The 19,355-nt window shown below is 40.0% G+C and overlaps 1 protein-coding gene and 1 pseudogene across 6 annotated transcripts in view; one reads left to right on the top strand and one right to left on the bottom strand.

The window, feature by feature from the left end:
• VWC2 (von Willebrand factor C domain containing 2) overlaps positions 1 to 19,355 on the bottom strand; it is a 119,911-nt gene that overhangs the window by 39,482 nt on the left and 61,074 nt on the right. The gene's annotated exons all lie outside the window — the stretch shown is intronic.
• On the top strand, positions 2,119 to 3,503 carry LOC103565544 (elongation factor 1-alpha, oocyte form-like; annotated as a pseudogene).

Raw genomic sequence — 19,355 nt, 5'->3', positions numbered from 1 at the left:
ACCACCACAGCATGGCCATCGATGAGATGTGTAGGTCTGCACCCAGGAACCAAACCTGGGCCACCAAAGTGGAGCCCACAAACTTAACCACTAGGCCACAGGGCCAGCCCCCAAATATATATATAATGTTTATTTGTCAATCATATCTCAATAAAGCCGGGGGAAAAAAAGAATTAAAAAAGACATAGAATGAATGTACCTGACAACAGAAGGAGTGTTAGGAGGTAACATGACCTGAAGCCCTTGTATTGTCCAGGCACTGGGTAGAGTGTCAGTTAATATTAGACACTGAGAAATCAAGTGTGCATACTGGAATATCTGGATAATCCCTGAAAATAAGCCAAAACCTATATAGTTTTTGAGTTAATGGAAGGGGAAAATTGAAACAAAATACCCCCAATCATCCAAACGAAATCGAGAAAGGTGAGGAAAACCTAACCTAAATGATACAGGAAGCTGAACCCACAAGTATGGACATTCTTTAATCACACCCACAAAACTCAACCCAGATTGAAGAGGAGGCAAATCAGACAGGGAAGCAGCAATCACTATCAGTCGGGGCAGAAACACGATGGAAGCAGCTCTAGAGACTACTACCTGTTTCAAAATAATAATAATGATAATGAAAGCTTATAGAAAAGCAGCTGAGGGACTGGCCCAGAGGCATAGTGGTTAAGTTGGTGCGCTTCGCTTCAGCAGCCTGGGGTTTGTGGGTTTGGATCCCGGGCATGGACCTACAGACTGCTCATCAAGCCATGATGTGGCAGAATCCTACATACAAAATGATAGAAGATTGGCACAGATGTTAGCTCAGGGATCACCTTCCTCAAGCAAAGAGAGTAAGATTGGCAAGAGATGTTAGCTCAGAGCCAATCTTTCTCACCAAAAAAAAAAGCAGTCGATGCCTAAAAAGTGATAGCGCCTCTCCAGGTATAAAAGTTAGGACTTGGTGTAGGGTTCAAAATCCTCAGCTCACAGCTCTCTGTGTCCTCCCACACTAACAGATGGATCACAACAGTTACAGACCAGAATTCGTCCATCCACAGCACTGAGCTTTGGTCACATAAATGGTCTTAAAGGAAGAAGGCAAAAGATGAATGGATGAACAAGTGACTCAGTGAATATGTTTGAGCACCAACTATGTGCCAGGAAAAGGCCATGTATCTTCCAATGTATTTTCTCATGTGATTTTCACAACACCACAGTGATGGATGCTGTCAGGAACATCATTCCTTCCAGCTCCTTCGGGCATCATCTCTGATTCTGGAAGAGACTCACATTCAAGTAGAAAGCTCGCAACCCCAGAGCGTCTTAAGGAATAAATGTGGTTTAATGCATTTGAACCCTCCAAACCTGTCAAAAGGGATTGAGCAAAGCCACAATGAAACGAGCACATCAAAAGAATCACATTGATAAATTTAGACTTTGCGCTTTAAGTTGACTTTTCAGGTTGTGTCATATTCCTTAGATATGAAGGCTGAGCAAAGAAAACAACTCTACAACTATAATTGGGAGAATAGTTTTCAAGCTAATTATGCTATACTTATCCATACCAAATAAAACTATGTTGACAGGTCATGACTGAATACAGATACAGGCTGTCAGAAAAAAGGGAGGGGAAGGGGCTCTTAAAATAGGACAAAATGTCACGGCTTATGAGAAGGAAACTTCTTCCCCTGACCTCTTCCTGGAGCTGCTCTCACTTAATACTCACAGTTTCTCTAAATAGGTATTTAATTGAAGTATGAAATTAAATATGAATTATGTATATCCCTGAATACACTTTGAGAATTATCTTATATTTTGATATGAGTTTGTGGTCTTAAAAGAGCTTTTGCATAAATTTAATTATTTTTAGAACTCTGTGAGACGGGTGCTATCTTCCCACTTTACAGATGTGGAAACTGAGGCTCATAGATATTAAGTGATTTGCCTAAACTTGTCAACCACAAAGTGGCAGACAGAAAAATCAAAATCTGGTCTCTTAAATGAAAGGCATATGCATTTTCCACTGAACTATTTTTTTGTGTGTGTTGTTAAAAACAACGATTTAAGATCTTCACAGCTGCTGTAGCCCTTGCTGATCTCTGGCTCAGTGATTGTAGTGAACCCACCACCATGGGCAAAGAGAAGACCCATATCAATACTGTCGTCATTGGCCATGTGGATCTGGCAAGTCCACCACCATCGGGCACCTCATCTACAAGTGTGGGGGCATTGACAAGAGAACCATCGAGAAGTTTGAGAAGGAAGCAGCAGAGATGGGCAAGGGCTCCTTCAAGTACGCCTGGGTGCTGGACAAGCTGAAGGCAGAGAGAGAACGTGGCATCACCACAGACATCTCCCTGTGGAAGTTTGAAACCAGCAAATACTACATCACCATCATTGATGCCCCAGGCCACAGGGATTTCATCAAGAACATGATTACTGGCACTTCCCAGGCCGACTGCACCGTGCTCATCGTGGCCGCTGGCGTGGGCGAGTTTGAGGCTGGCATCTCCAAGAACGGGCAGACCCGTGAGCATGCGCTACTGGCCTTTACGCTGGGTGTGAAGCAGCTCATCGTGGCTGTCAACAAGATGGACTCAACTGAGCCTGCCTACAGCGCCGCGCGCTTCCAGGAGCTCACCAAGGAAGTGAGCGCCTACATCAAGAAGATTGGCTACAACCTGGCCACCCTGGCCTTCGTGCCCATCTCGGGCTGGCACGGCGACAACATGCTGGAGCCCAGCACCAACATGCCCTGGTTGAAGGGCTGTAAGGTGGAGAGGAAAGAGGGAAATGCCACCGGGGTGACTCTGCTGGAAGCTCTGGACTCCATCCTCCTGCCCACTCGCCCGGTCAACAAGCCTCTGAGGCTGCCTCTGCAAGACGTGTACAAGATTGGAGGCATTGGCACTGTGCCTGTAGGCCGCGTGGAGAACGGCTTCCTGAAACCTGGGATGGTGGTCACCTTTGCCCCCAGCAACCTCACCACCGAGGTCAAGTCTGTGGAGATGCACCACGAAGCCCTGACTGAGGCCCTGCCTGGTGACAACGTGGGCTTCAACGTCAAGAATGTGTCTGTGAAGGACATCCATCGTGGAAATGTGGCTGGAGCCAGCAAGAACGACCCCCTCATAGAGGCTGGCAGCTTTGTGGCACAGGTGATCATCTTGAACCACCCTGGGCAGATCCACGCCGGCTATACCCCAGTGCTGGACTGCCATACAGCCCACATCTCTTGCAAGTTTGCTGAATTGAGGGAAAAGATTGACAGGCGCTCAGGCAAGAAGCTGGAGGAAAACCCCAGGGCCCTGAAGTCGGGCGATGCAGCGATGGTGCAGATGGTCCCCAGCAAGGCCATGTGTGTGGAAACTTTCTCTGAGTACCCACCTCTAGGCCGTTTTGCTTTGCGGGACATGAGCCAAACAGTGGCTGTTGGAGTCATCAAGACAGTGGATAAGAAGTCAACCACAGCTGGCAAGGTCACCAAGTCAGCAGTAAAGGCGAGCAAGAAGTGAAGCATGTCCCCTGCAGCTTCCTCAGCAACCTGCACCATAGAAATTACTTAACATTCTATGTATTTACCAAGTAAGACTAATAAAACTTATTTAATAAAAAACAACAACAACAAAAAAAACCCCCAACGATTTAACAAATGTACATGTTCAAGGCTCCTTGTACAAAATCCATGAGGGCTTTTCTCTCTCTATCCATCCAGAAGCAGAAACTCATGGTCACTGCAAATTGCCTTCCTGTGACATTTACAATTTTAAAACATACTGCCAAACTTTTCCAAAGCAGCCCTTCTGATTCATGTTCACACCAGCTGTGTGCACTATCATTTCCCCACACCCTCACCAACAGTTATTTTCATTCTTCAAAATAGTGGGTGAGAATTAGCTTTCTTCTATACTGTTTTGCAGTTCCCTGAAAACTACTAAGGTTGAACATTTTGTCATATAATTCTTGTCATCGATGGTCCCTCTTCTGCTCTTTCACCTTTCGCAAATATTTTTTTCTTAATAATTTATACTTTAAATCATTTTGGATACCAAATCCTTATCTTCATGGTCTTTCTATATTTTATTGTAGAAAAATATTACATAATTTCTCCTTTATATTTTGTATTTTTTTTTACATCTTGATTGAGAACATTTTCACTCCCCTTAGCTATAGATTCTCATAGATTCAATTACTTATTTTTCATATGGAGAGTTCTAAACTGCCTGGGATTTTTGTTTGCATACAGCGGAGGCTATTCCAGCACCAAGGATAGCTGCCAACCTGTCTGAAGGGCCTCTTCTGGGTTCTGCCTGGGTTGGGATGATCTAAGTCAGGAAGCCCTTGCCACAGAAACATCCGCTGCCTTTTCTCTCTGGTGGTTTTCAGAAATTTCTCCTGTAGTTTCACTAGGATGTGGCTGGGCATGAGTTGTTGATTATTGTTCCCAGGACATCTAACAGGATACTTGGTGGACACTTTAAATTGAAGACTTCATGTCTTTACACTTTTCTCAAAACTGCATCAATTGCGTCTCTATCCCTCTACCAACCCCTGTCCTATTTACTAATTTCCTATGTAATTGCAACTACTCAATTGGATTTTTAGTTTCAATGACCATTTATTTCACTTGTAGGATTTTTCTTTACTTCTTTCTATATCTTAACCACCTTTTTCTGTTTCATAGTCTACTGTCCTTGAAATGTTAGTCTTCCATTTGTTTTAGTTTTGTTTAGTTTTATTAATTTTCTTATATATCATTTTATCATTCTTTCTTGACTCCCTCTTCTTCCTCTTCCTTTTCTCTCTTTCTCTTTGTGTGTGTGCACATATGGATATATGCACAAGATGTGTGTGTTTGGGTGTGTAATTTCCAATAAGGCTGATTATACAATGCATGCTATTTTCTACAGTCACTACTTTCTTTTTAAAGAAACAAGTTATTTGTTTTGATTTTTTCATTACTTAATTCAAATCCTCTGCCCCATATTTGCATAAACCAATGGTATTACTCTAGTGTGTTTCCTTCCATAACGGTCCATTCCCATATCAAATATGAACAAAGTGAATACGAACACACAGAGGTTTCTGTTTTGTTTTGTTCAATGCTTCTCTTAGAAAAACCTACTTTTCTGTCTCTTGTTTTTCTACCTGAATACACATCCTGGAAACCCCACCAAGCAACTCATCTATACCTGAGTCGTCCTTTTTAATCGTTGTATATTAGCTCAGGAAAATATGCAGCACATTTTATTCATCCATTCTATTACTGATGAACATTCACCATATTTCCCTATTTTCTCTAATTACACAGCGGCCCCAGGAATCAAACTGTTCAGTTGAAAGGTAAATAATATTTCAGTTTTAGACAATTGTGCTTGACTATTTACCCAGAAGGTAGTAAGAAGTCTAATTAAGACACCAACAATAGATATTATCACTCCTTTTTATTTTTACTACACAAATTTTGCTAGATATTGATATTGTATTCCTTTATCACTTTATTTTTTAAATACTTTTTTGAAGTCCATCCTGTAATTCTCCATTATCTCTATATCCTTAGGGGTAAATTCTCCAATTTCTTGGTTCTGTGGGATATTTTTCATGGCTTTGTATTTTTTAGTATGCTTCATTATTTTTGATTATCAACTCATTTTCCAAAGGAATTTTCTTCTAAGAGAACCCAACACATATCCTGGAGCAGTTCCATAGTCACTTTGCCTGCGCTTTATGGAGTCACCTGTTATTCATCAGTTTTTGATAGTTTCTTGAACTAGGGTTCCCCCAGAAACATCAGGATGAAATGAGGTGGAGGATCCACATTCCCCTCTTAGGGGTGACTCTTTGCCAGTCATGACTTATTATGTGTGGCGCATTTTCCACAGCCTAGATTAACGGGGGAGGTCTCTGTTATCTACTTATGATAATATAATGCTTTCCCAGCTCTTACTTCAAAAGAACAGCACAGTTAGCCTTCCTGCTACACATAGGACCTGCAGGCTCAGCTCACCTGGGCAGGTGTGAAAATCTCAACTCTTAAGATGCGCCTTGTCCTTTCTTACCCAAGTAACTAACAGTTACTCATCTTCAAAATTTTTTAGTTTTATATATAATAAAAGATATAAATTATACAGATTGATGAATATTTGCAATATGTACACCTGTGTAGCTACCACCCCAGTTGTGATAATAGAAAGCTTGTATCTCCCCAAAAAGTTTCTTCATGCCCTTCACTAGCTAATACCACTACTCTCTCTTCTATTGCCAAAGAATATTTTTCTTGTTCTTGAACTTTAAATAAATGGAATCATATGCAATATACTCTTTATTTAAGGCTTCTTTTATCCAGCATAGTATTTTTTGAATTCAGCCGTGTCTGGCATGTAAGAATTAGTTCATTTCTTTTGACATGTGAATGGTTTTCTGCTGTATGAATTTGCTATCATTTGTTAATCCATTCTCCTCTTGATGGCCACCCTGGCTCTTTCCAGTTTGGGGCTATCTGACTAAAATAGAAATGTACATTTTTGTAAATGTCTTTCGGTGAACATGCACTCATTTCTCTTGAGTATGTATCTAGGAGCAGCCCCGCTGGGCCACAGGAGAGGCACAGATTGAAGTCTGCTCCGCCCGGTCAGGAGGGCTCCAGCTACTTCACATCCTTGCTGTCACTTGCTATTGGCAGGCTTTTAAATTTTAGCAATTTTGTGAGTAACATATCCTTTTATTTTAATTCCTTTGACCAAAAGATACCAAAATAAGGATTTAAAATTTTTCCAAAAGATCATTTAAACATCTGAGATATTTAAAACTTAGTAATACCACAATCGTAACACCTACGTTTATAGTACGTGAGATCATTCTTTTTTCCTACCTCTAATTTTCCGACCCTAGGTAGGTCTTGATTTTTAAAAATCTTTCCTCTATCTGGACTCCTCCTGCTCCTCTTCTCTGCCTGGACTGGTGAACATACCCTTACAGACCCTGCTCAATGTTACTTCCTCTACCGTTCCTCCCTGGAGCCCTGGATGGAGTGAGTCTTCCATTCACTGTGTAGTTTGAAATGCTTGATTCACAACAATTATCACATGGAATTATGGTCAATGTCTGCCTCTTCTCCTAAACTGCAGGATGATGTGTGCTACTTGTATTTATGCCCACAACCTTACTGCTGCATTTAAGCACATAGCTAGCATTCCATGAATATTCATAGAAAAAATGAAAGTGTAAATGTTCCCTCACTTGTAGGCTTTTCAAAAATTCCTTATAATTCAGAAAAGATAAACAACTGATATTTTCTTAAACTGTAACTTATCCCTCTAGAAATTATATTCTGGAAAATCCTAGATACATTTGGGACAAGAAAACTTCTTTCTATATAACCATCTTTTGCTACCTCTCTACATGAGAACATTTAAATGTATGTGAACGCTTAGAAAAATTGATTGTGTGGGGCTGGCCCCGTGGCCGAGTGGTTAAGTTCGCTCTCCGCTGCGGTGGCCCAGTGTTTCGTCGGTTCAAATCCTGGGCACGGACATGGTACCACTCATCAAACCATGCTGAGGTGGCATCCCACATGCCACAACTAGAAGGACCCACAACTAAGAATATACAACTATGTACTCGGGGGGCTTTGAGGAGAAAAGGAAAAAAATGAAATCTTTAAAAAAAAAAGAAAAAAAATTGATTGTAGGTGTACAATAACCCACATATGGGGACATTTGTAGGTTTCTCTACTTCTACATAATTTGGATGTTTTTATGAAATATAAACATAATCGCCAAGTAGACATGGCGGCCCTGACTTAAATGCACTTCATCTCACAAACACTGTGTCATCTTCAGCTGATTTGTGATCAAGGAAATGAACCACCAAGTGATATTCTGAAATTTATACAAAATTAATTTGGCAAAAGACGACCAAACCTGGTGTCTGCTTTAAAACAAACAGTGTATGTCTTCTACTAATTAAATCTACTCTTTCCCTAAGCTCTAGAGAAACCATTCATGTTACCTCAAAAGGCAAGAAAACAATTAGCATAGGGAAAATGTATTATCTCACTTTTGATGTAATGTTCCTTAAATAAAACTCATGCTACTGTAGGCAGTGGGCACCCTGAATCCACTTGGGCTGGTCTTCTAATCTTGCTACTTCTGTGCATGTGTTGGGGAACGTTCCCATTTCCTCAACTTCATGATTGATTGACAGGCATACCTTAGGACCAGGAGTCTCCTGTGTCTTCAGCCCAGAGCTTTACAGGAGCCAAAGCTCAGCAGAACAAGTTCCTCAGGCTTTCCTATCCCTCAGGCACAGAATATTACCTTGCTACCTCTGTAGAGCCTTTAGACATCCGTTCATTCATTTATTTTTAACAAACAAGTAGCATATGTCAGCCCATGGGGCATATTTTATTCAGTGTGGTGCATCATGTCCTAACATTTGTCTTAACTTTGGATGTGTAGCACCACCTCTCTGTTGTCCTTCCATCACTTTGCTCTCTCGGTCTGCTTCCTGTCTGTGTTGAGTAGCAAATTCTGATACTAAATGAATTAATGTGAACATGGCCTTTCTTGTTTTCTCATAACTCTTCCTTTCCAGCAATATTTAAGAGTGAAAAATCTTTAAAAATATATTGTAGCTATATTTTGGTCAATATTATTTCCCTGTGGAATTGTTAAAGTATGTGGACAAATAAAGTCTAAACCTCTTCACAGGAATATGGCTAAAATGGAAAGGCTTTCTTCACATGCTATTCTGTATTCAGTGAACTCTAGAGAGACTACCCTGAAATATTTGCAGGACCAATGGGTATTACTATTTAAGTTTCATGAGCCATCTGTGGCTCTTCAAGTTTTAAGGATAATGAATGTAATCAGGTCTGGATGATCCCTGCTCTGGTTTAAAGTCTCACTTATGAGTCTCTCGGCGAGAAGAGGACACAGACGGGCTTCTGGATCTCTCTGTCCTCAGAGAGAAGGGGGCCTTACTTCACTGCCACTGCTCAATGAAACCACCTTAGACATGTTCCTGCCTCAGACTGTCCGAGTTGAAAGGAAGCAAACGTAGACCTAACCCAACAATCTAGGTCATGGTCGACCATAACGCAGAGGTGCACCTTGCACAGAACCCCAGCTACCAAGGTGGTGCTTATAACCATCCTATGAAGTAGCTACTTATATTTTATTCTCACTTTTAACAAATGAGGAAACAGAAGCTCACCATCATCCCACAAAGTGGACACCTGAGATAGACTGCGAACTTGACCACCTCTTTGTGATGTGACTTTGCAGCTCCTCCCAAGAAGAAAGAACTGGAGTCTGTTTTCCGCTTTCTTTCTTTTTTTTTAGTTTGGCATTTGAGCTAACAACTGCTACTGATCTTTTTCTTTCTTTCTTTCTGCGTTTTCTCCCCCAAATCCCCCCAGTACATAGTTGTATATTTTAGTTGTGTGTCCTTATCGTTGTAGCACGTGGGATACCACCTCAGCGTGGCCTGACGAGTGGTGCCCTGTCCGCGCCCAGGATCTGAACCAGCGAAACCCTGGGCCACCGCAACAGAGCATGCGAACTTTACCACTTGGCCACAGGGCCGGCCCCTGTTTTTCTACTTTTGAGTCAGGACTTGGCCATGTGACTCACTTTGGCCAGTGGGCCATTAGCAAATGTAACACAAGCAGAGACTTACAAAGGGCTTGGACAGTGGGGCTGGCTCTCCAACTACTCTTGAAACCCTGAGACTGTGTGGAATAGACCTGAGCGAGTGTGTGCCATTAGCTTTAGGACTGGGCAACCAGCAGAGGTTGGAAAGTGGTGAGGAAACTGCCAGTCAGGGCAGAAAGAAGGACAGCTAGTGTTAGATTGCAGTTGACAAATAGAAATGGCAAGCAATAGGATATATTGGAGTATACGAGGAAGCCATTTGGTATAAACCTAATTTGGCCTGACTTTGTTTTTTCCAAAAGGGTCTGACTGTGGCCGTTGAACACGCATTGCATATCTGCTTTAAAACATTTACTATGGCAAGAACAAATGCCCTTAAGATAAAGGTGCAACTTCCCCCCACATTGGCATTTCCTTAGGGATAAGCATCTTTCCTTAGGCTAGGAACTGATTGCTGTGCTCACCTTTGACCACCCAGCTCACCTGTGACCACCCAGCTCTAGACAGCAGACCTGCCACCCTGCTGTGTTCACCGAGACAGCAGACCTACTTGCTGTTTCCATCAATCGCTGTGCCGACAGAGCAGTCTCGCAACTATGGTAAAAGGCACATTTCAATCATATGTGAAACATCCTGTTTGAGGGTATATAACCACTCTGTGCACCCCACTTCTTCGGTGCCCTTTCTTCCTTCAGGAAAAAAGGCCCTGGGCCATGGTCCTCACATTTTAGCTCAGAATAAACTCATCCCAAATTTTCATTTATAGATTGGTTATGGATTATTTTCATCGACACAGTGACACAATTGACACCTGCAGTGACTTGAAAGAAAAACGTACCTCATTTACTTTTAGATCTGGCTAAGAGTCAGTTGGTCTCCCAGCTGTATACAGCAAGATACTACTGGTGGGACAGAGATAAGCCAAAGAAAGAACTATTAGCTTATAAGCAGAATTTAGAGGAAATATGGGGGAGCCAGCACTTTCTGGATTGAAAAATAAAAGTTTCACATTTCTAAGCCAACTGGCAAAGACTCTCAAAGGAAGAAATGGCCTAAGGAAAAACGTAAAATCAATGTGTGACTCTAAGGTCTTTTATTAAGAATCAAGAAAGATTTCAAATGGTGCCTAGTAGAGTCTCCCATCCAAATAAAGGGCTGCTAAGGATCATAAGGTCACTGTCCCACAGCACCAGGAAATGCTGCCCAAAGTAGAGGGACACCTGGATTTGGAGACCAATGTGATAGTGAATGAGACTTTGGGGGAACTGGGAGGAATTGGTGTATCTCACCTGTTGGAGGAAGGTGACTCATTGGTGCCAGAAAGTGGACTGACCCCCCTTGTATAGCCCTCTCTGAAAAACACCCCTAGATGGTCTCCTACCAGTCTGACTCAATCTGATCTGTAACTTGCTTTGGACAATGGGACAATAGCAAACGATGTACAAGCAGAGGCTTGAAAAATGTTTGCATGTTGAGAGTTGCTCTGTCTTGCTGCTTTTTAGAACCCTGAGCCCATTATGTGAAGAAGCCTGGGCTAGCCTACTGGAGGATGAGCAACCCTGTGGAAGGAAGCCCCCACTATCTCAGCCACATACAGAATCATGAGCTAAATAAAATAATTTTTACTTGAGACACTACATTTTGTGGTGGCTGGTTATGCAGCAAAAGCTAATTGATATAGTACTCTTGTTATTCCCATTTGACAGCTAAGAAAACTGAAGGCTGAAAGTTTAAGTAACTGATCAAAGATTACAAAATGGATGGGAGGGAATCCAAGACTTGAGCCAAAGTAATATGATTTCAGAGCCCAACTCATTAATCACTACCCATCAAGAAGGTTTCACCTTTCTCTCCTTACCCCATGGTCCACAGCAAGAATAGTTCCCTCTTCCTGAACTTCATATTTTTATAAAATAGATATATAAAATTGATTACATTTCTACATAACAAATTTCAGATAGAAAACATGACATAAAACATGTATTTGTGTACAATAAAAAAAATAAGATCTTTAAGAATAAATATAGAGCGATGTCAGCAAAACGGCAGAGTAGGCAGCTCCAAGCTCACATCCCCCCACAGAAATGTTGAAGAACAAGCAGAAAGTGTCAGAACCAACTTTGTTAGAACTATGGAAAATTGTCAAAGGTTTACAGCAACCGAGTGAACACTGAACCAAGAAAAAGGCAACGTAAAACTGGAAGAAAAGCTCTGTGGTGTTTTCACTGGCCCTTGCTTCTCTGCTCCCCAGCTCAGCCACCATCTTGAAGACTGTAGCCTACCTTCCCCAGGTGGGAGCTCTGCCCATGGTTCCAGGGGAATCAGAGTCAACCATGTTTGCAAAATATTGTGTATGTGTGTTTGAAGCTGCCTGGGGCCACCTGAAGGACCCAAGGGATGCAAGATCTCTGCTTCTTTAAGCTCAGGAGTCATCAGGGCAGAAAAGCAGCAGATACAGCTTGAAAACATTATAAGGTGAACAACTTGCAGCTATGGGGTCAAAAATGACTGCTAAAACATACAAGAGACCACCTGGAGCAAGGGAGGAGGAGCCTGGGAAAGACTTTATTTGGGATGTTAGGGCATTCAAAAGCACCCATGCACATGGGGGGACCTAGAAGGCCATGCACATGCCCTAAGCAAGATGGGTAGTCAGAAAACCCCTGAAAAGAGCCTAAGCTTTCATCTCAGGCTGAACCCTAGGCTCAGAGAAAGGTTAGCTAAGTACTAAGGGAGGGCCCCAGCACAGACCGACCCCGTCTGCAGAGACTGGGAGTTATTATCCTTTTCCTTTCTCTCTCTCTCTCAGCATTCAAGGGAATCTCTGTCAAAACACTAGCTAAACACTAGCTAAGGAACAGAGACTTCAGTGACACAGATGACAAGGAATATAAAAATAGATGAGAAAAGTCTCTAAACAAAAACCCAGCAAACTTGTAGAAGGGGGAGAATCTGATTTCTAATTTTATCACGTGATAATCAAGTGCCCAGTTTTTCACAAAAAAAAAATTAATTAAAAAAATGAAAACACAGCATACCAAAATTTATGGGATGCAGTCAAAGCAGTTAAGAAGTAAATTTATAGCTGTAAATGCTTACATTATAAAAATAAGAAAAATCTCAAATCGATAACTAACTTTACACCTAAGTGAACTAGAAAAAAAGAGTACACTAAACCCAACCCTAACATAAGGAAGTAAAAAATAAAGTTTCAAGCAGAGATAGACAAAATAGAAAATATAAAAACAACAGAATTACCAAAACCAAAAGTTGGTTCTTTGTAAAGATCAACAATATTGACAAATTTTAGCTAGGATGACAAAGAAAAAAGAGAAAAGACACAAATAACTAAAATCAGAAATGAAAGTGGGAACTTACAAACATAAAAAGGATTATAAGATTTTACTATGAACAAGTGTGCTTCAACAAATCAGATAACCTAGATAAAATGGTCAACTTCCTAGAACCATACAAATTACCTAAGCTGACTCAAACAAAGCAGAAAATCTCAAAAGACCTATAACAAGTAAAGATATTGAATCAGTAATCAAAAACCTTCCCTCAACAAGAAAAAACCCAGGACCACATGGCTTCACTGGTGAATTCTATCAAACTTTTAAATAATAATTAGCACAAATCCTTCTTGAACTCTTCCATATAATATAAGAAGAAGGAACACTTCTAAACTTATTCTAAGAGGCCAGCATTACCCTGATACTAAAGCCAGATAGAGACACTACAAGAAAAGAAAATACAGACACATATCTCTAATAAACATAGATACCAAAATCTTCAACCAAATACTATTAAAGCAAACCCAGCAGCACATTAAAAGTATTATACATCATGATCAAGTCAGATTTATTCCTGGAACACAAGGGTGGTTCCACACACAAAAATCGGTCAGCGTAATATACCATATTAATAGAATGAAGGGAAAAAAAGACATTATCATCTCAGTTGATGCAGAAAAAGCATTTGACAAAATCCAACAATCTTTCATCTTAAAAATCTCCCAACAAACTAGGAATAGAAGAAAACTTCCTCAACATAATAAATGGCTTTTATGAAGAAAAAAAAGACATTATCATCTCAGTTGATGCAGAAAAAGCATTTGACAAAATCCAACAATCTTTCATCTTAAAAATCTCCCAACAAACTAGGAATAGAAGAAAACTTCCTCAACATAATAAATGGCTTTTATGAAAAACCCACTGCTAATATGCTCAATGGTGAAAGACTAAAAGCTTTCTCCCTAAACTAGAACACGACAAAGATGTCTGCTTTTACCATGCTATTCAACATTGCATTAGAAGTTCCATCCAGGGCAATTAGGCAAGAAAAAGAAATAAAAGGCAGTCAAATTGGAAGAAAGGGATAAAATTATCTCTATTCTCAGATAACATGATCGTATGTATAGGAAATCTTGAAGGATCCACAAGAAAGCAACTAGAGCTAATAACTGAATTTAGCAAAGTTGCAGGTTACAACATCAACACACATAAATAGGCTGTGTTTCTACACATCAGCAGTGAAAAATCTGAATTAGCAGAGCAAATCTATTTACAATAGCGTCTAAAAGAATAAAATACCAGGGCCAGCCCAGTGGCGCAACAGTTAAGTTTGCACATCTCGCTTTGGCAGCCCAGGGTTTGCTGGTTCAGATCCCAGATTCTGGGTGCAGACTTATGCACTGCTTATCAAGCCACACTGTGGCAGGTGTCCCACATATAAAGTAGGGAAAGATGGGCACAGATGTTAGCTCTGGGCCAATCTTCCTCAGCAAAAAAGGAGGAGGATTGGTGGCAAATGTTAGCTCAGGGCTAATCTTCCTCAAAAAACAAAAGAAAAGAAGAATAAAATACCTTGGAAAAAACTTAACCAAGGAGGTGAAAGATTTGTACATGGAAAACTATTAAACTGCTGAAAAAATTAAAGACAATACAAGTAAATCGAGAAAATCCCATGTTCATGGCTTGGAAGATTTAATATTGTTAGGATGGCAATATTATCCAAAGGAACCTAAAGATTCAACATAATCCTTATCAAAATTCCAACAGCCAGTTTTATAGAAATAGAAGCTGATCCTTAAATCTCTCTGGAATTGCAAGAGGCACCAGATAGCCAAAGCAATCTTGAAAGAAGGCAAAGTTGGTGGATGCACACTTCCCAATTTCAAAACTTACTACAAAGCTATAGTAGTCAAAACATTGTGGAGTACATATGGACAATGTAACAAAATTGAGAGTCCAAAACTAAACCCAGACATCTATGGCTAATTGATTTTTGACAAGAGTGCCAAGTCCATTCAATAGCAAAGAACAGTCTCTTCAACAGATGATGCTGGGACAAGCAGATAGCCACATGCAAAAGAATGAAGTTGGACCCGTACCTCACACAATATACAAAATTAACTCAAAATGGACCTGTGACCTAAATATAAGAGATAAAACCATAAAATTCTTAGAAGAAAACAAAGGTATACATCTTCATGAACCAAGATTTGGCAATGGATTCTTAGATATGACACCAAAATATGAGCAATAAAAGAAAAAAGTTGATATACCAGATTGTACCAAAATTAAAAACTTCTGTGCATCAAAGGACATTTTATCAAGACAGTGAAAAACCAACCACAGAATGAGAGAAAATATTTGTAAATCATATATCTGATGAGGGCTTACTATCTAGAATCTATATTACTCCTAGAACTCTATAATAAAAAGACAAACAACTCAATTAAAAGAAAATGGGCAAAAGGCTTGAATAGTCATTTCTCCAAAAAGAATGGCCAATAAGCACGTGAAAAGATGCTCAATATCATTAGTCATTACGGAAATGCAAATCAAAACCACCATGAGATACTACTTCACACCTACTAATTTGGCTCTAATTTCTTTTTAAATGGAAAATAAGTGTTGGTAAGGACGTGGAGAAATGAAACTTGGTAAATTGCACCCTTTGTCCACTGCTGGTGGGAGTATAAAATTAGGCAAGTGCTGTTGAAAAGTTTCGTCGTTCCTCAAAAAGTTAAACATAGAGTTACTATATTAGTTTGCTGGGACTGACGTACAAAATACCACAAACTGGGTGGTTTGCACAACAGAAATTTATTGTCTCACAGTTCTGGAGGTGAGAAGTTCCAGATCAAGGTGTCAGCAGGTTTGGTTTCTCCTGAGGCCTCTCTCCTTAGCTTGCAGATGGCAGCCTTCTCGACATGTCATCACATTGTATTTTCTCTGTGCGCATGCACCTCTGATGTCTCTTCCTCTTCTTATAAGGACACCAGTCCATTTGGACTAGGGTCTACACTTACGATCTCCTTTAACCTTAATTACCTCTTTAAAGTCCCTATCTCCAAATATAGTCACTTTGGAGGTTAAAGCCTCAACTCTAATGAATTTGCAGGGCACACAATTTAATCCATAACAGTTACCATATGGCCCAACAATTCCACTCTGGGGTATAAACCCAGAAAAAGTGAAAAATGGGACTCAGAAAGTTCCTTGAATTCCACTGCTCATCTCGGCATTATTTACAATAGCCAAACAGTTGGAAATAACCCAAGTGTTCATCAACAGATGAATGAATAAACAAAATGTGGTATATACAAACAATGGAATATTATTTAGCCACAAAAAGAAATGAAGTTCCAATAGTGGTACAAAATGGATGAAACTTGAAAATGTTAAGGTAAATAAGCTAAACCCAAAAGGACAAATATTGCATGATTTCATTCATATGAAATAACTAGACTAGGCAAATTCAGAGAGACAGAAATTAGATTAGAATTTACAGGAGCCTTGGAAAAGAGGGTTTTGGAAAAGAGAGAGGTATTGCTTAATAGGTACACAGTTTCTGTTTGAGGTGATGAAAACATTTTGGAAATAGTGGTGATAGTTGCACAACATTGTGAATATAAAATGATACTGAATTGTACACATTTAAAAAAGGGCTATTCCTGGAGATCTAATGCACAGCTTAGTGATCATAGACAACAGTACTGTATTAGAAACTTCAAAATTGCTAAGAATCTAGATCTAAACTGTCCCCAGCGCAAAAAAAAAGAAATGATAATTATATAATGTGATAGAGATGTTAGCTAACATTATAGTCGTAATCATGTGGCAATATATAAATGTATCAAATCAGCACATTGTACACCTTAAACTTACAAAATTTATATGTCAATTATATCTCAACAAAAATAAATTTTAAAATATGTCATATATATTTTACCAAAATAAAAAGAAACACAAAAACACATGATTGCAAAGCAGCATAAAAATTCTATAGATAAAATTATGAAACTCTTTAAAAAGCCACTAAAAAGTAATGGATGGATATATATATATATATATATATATATATATATATATATATATACCTAATTCATCAATAGGAAGACTCAATAAAGTTCTTAATATTCCCCAAATTGATCCATACATTCAAGGCAACTTAAATGTGTATGCATTTTAAAGACATAGCTGCGACATTTGTAGGCAGGAACAAGGGGAGAGAACAGTCATAATCGTCTTGAGAAAGGATGACTTGCCTCACCAATTTTCAAGTATAAATCTACAGTAATTAAGAAAGTAAAGTGTTGACATACCGACAGACAAATGTGCCAATGTAACCAAAGAAAAGCCCAGCACTGACCCACACATGTGGAGAAAGTAGATCTATGATGACAGAAGCAGCACTGAGGTCCCCACTTTTGGTGCTGGGACAAGTGTTATCCTCATGAAGAACAACAACAAATTAGATCCCAACCTCACACACAAAAATCAATGTCATCTCCATTACAGTTTTAAATGGGATAAGCAAAACTTTGAAAACTTTCATACTTTAAGAAGAATACACGAGAGCATCCTTGTTACATTAGAGGAGGACAAGGTTTTAAAGCCAGATTCAAAAGTGAAAATCAAAAAAGATAATATTGGTACTTTAATCCATCAAAAAATATCATAAAGAAAGTAGAAAAAGGAGCCAAAAAACCTCATAATTCAAGATACCTGTACCCTATAGAACTGTAAAAGAAGATAAAAAAACACCCCGTAACAATTTTGGTGTTGTTGAATAAAGTGGAGGATATACACACTCTATGGCCAGCAGTTCCACTCTGAGGCATGTTTCCTGCACAGACATGTGCCCACCTGTGCCACAGCACAGAGCAACGGCAGGGCCGTGCAATGCGTAAACATCAAACATGGTGCTGAAGCAACACCGATGTCTTGCAGCAGAATGGATGAATATATTCTGACATATTTCGAAAAACACCACAAGGCAGTGAAATCAATGAACTCCTGCAACCCGCAGTAAGTCTGGGTGCATCTCAGAAAGTGCATACTAGGCAAAAAAATTAAAAAAGTTTAAAATAATTTATACAATGTGATTCCTTTTATATGAGGATTTTTTTTTTTTTTCGTTTTTGAGGAAGATTAGCCCTGAGCTAACATTTGCTACCAAACCTCCTCTTTTTGCTGAGGAAGATTGGCCCTGAGCTAACATCCATGCCCATCTTCCTCTACTTTATCCGTGGGACACCTGCCACAGCATGGCTTGACAAGTGGTGCATAGGTCTGCACCCAGGATCGGAAGCAGTGATCCCTGGGCCACCAAAGAGGAACGTCTGAACTTAACTTCTGCGCCACCAGACTGGCCCCCATTTATATGAGTTTTAAGAACATAAAAAATAAATAATACATTTTTAAGAATACATACAGGAGCAGCAAAACTAACAATAAATGCACAATGAATGCAAAAATGTGAGTTATGCTTCCTCCTGGAGGAGGGGCAGCCTGGGTTTCAGCACTGTTTTTAATGCTCTTCCTAAGATTCGTCCTTGGTGGGGTCATACACCCTCATTTTGTTTTTGTATCATTTGCATATGTAATATGTTTTTCATATTGGTGGACTATTCTTAATATTTTATAAAAGGAAGATCAAGAGAGCACTTCCCTGGGATGGGAAAGACCTGCCTTAGCGTGATGACAGGCTGTGCTGCTCCTTAACCTGGGCATCTCTGAGCCAGTTTCCAGAGCTGTAAAATAGGAACAAGCTCCCTGCTTCACAGAGGAGTATAAGAAAGGTCAAAACCTACATGTGTGGAAGCGTTTTAAAAATGCTGCATCACATATGACTTATTATCCTAACTTCATTATTACTCATTTACTTGGTTATTAATCTCTATCTTCTTTCTGCCTTCCCCATCCTATCAAAACCATTCTCTGAATACAGGCTCCAGGGGGGCAGGGAACTCCACTCTCATTGACAGTATATGCCCTGTGCCTAGAACAGGAGGCTCCAATAAATACTTGTTGAATGAACTGTATGAATGAATGAATAAACTCTCCTTTCGTTCCTATAACAAACAAACAAAAAAGCCCTGCGGATCGCATTAGTGCCAGACAGCATCCCTGATAAGGAAGGTTTTCTGCATGTGGTTTGCGTTTCTGACCCCTCTGATGCCCTCACGGACTCAGAGGAAGGATACTCAGAAGCAACCAGGAGCTCTTCCCAGAAGCAGTAACTTGGCCAGAGGTCACCAATATTTTCTGCTGTGTCCCAGAAGATGTTGTTACTACATTTGTAGTAATTAACTTCTCTCTCATCAAATAAATTAAGACCATGGACATCAGCTCTCCCAGGGGTGGATTGTCCTGAGATTACAGGGCTGCCCTGGCAGCTGAGCTGAAGAAATGGGAATCC

Source organism: Equus przewalskii, chromosome 4 (genome assembly GCF_037783145.1).
Source record: "Equus przewalskii isolate Varuska chromosome 4, EquPr2, whole genome shotgun sequence".
NCBI classification, from domain to species: domain Eukaryota; kingdom Metazoa; phylum Chordata; class Mammalia; order Perissodactyla; family Equidae; genus Equus; species Equus przewalskii.
This window is presented reverse-complemented; position numbering and strand designations above follow the sequence as displayed.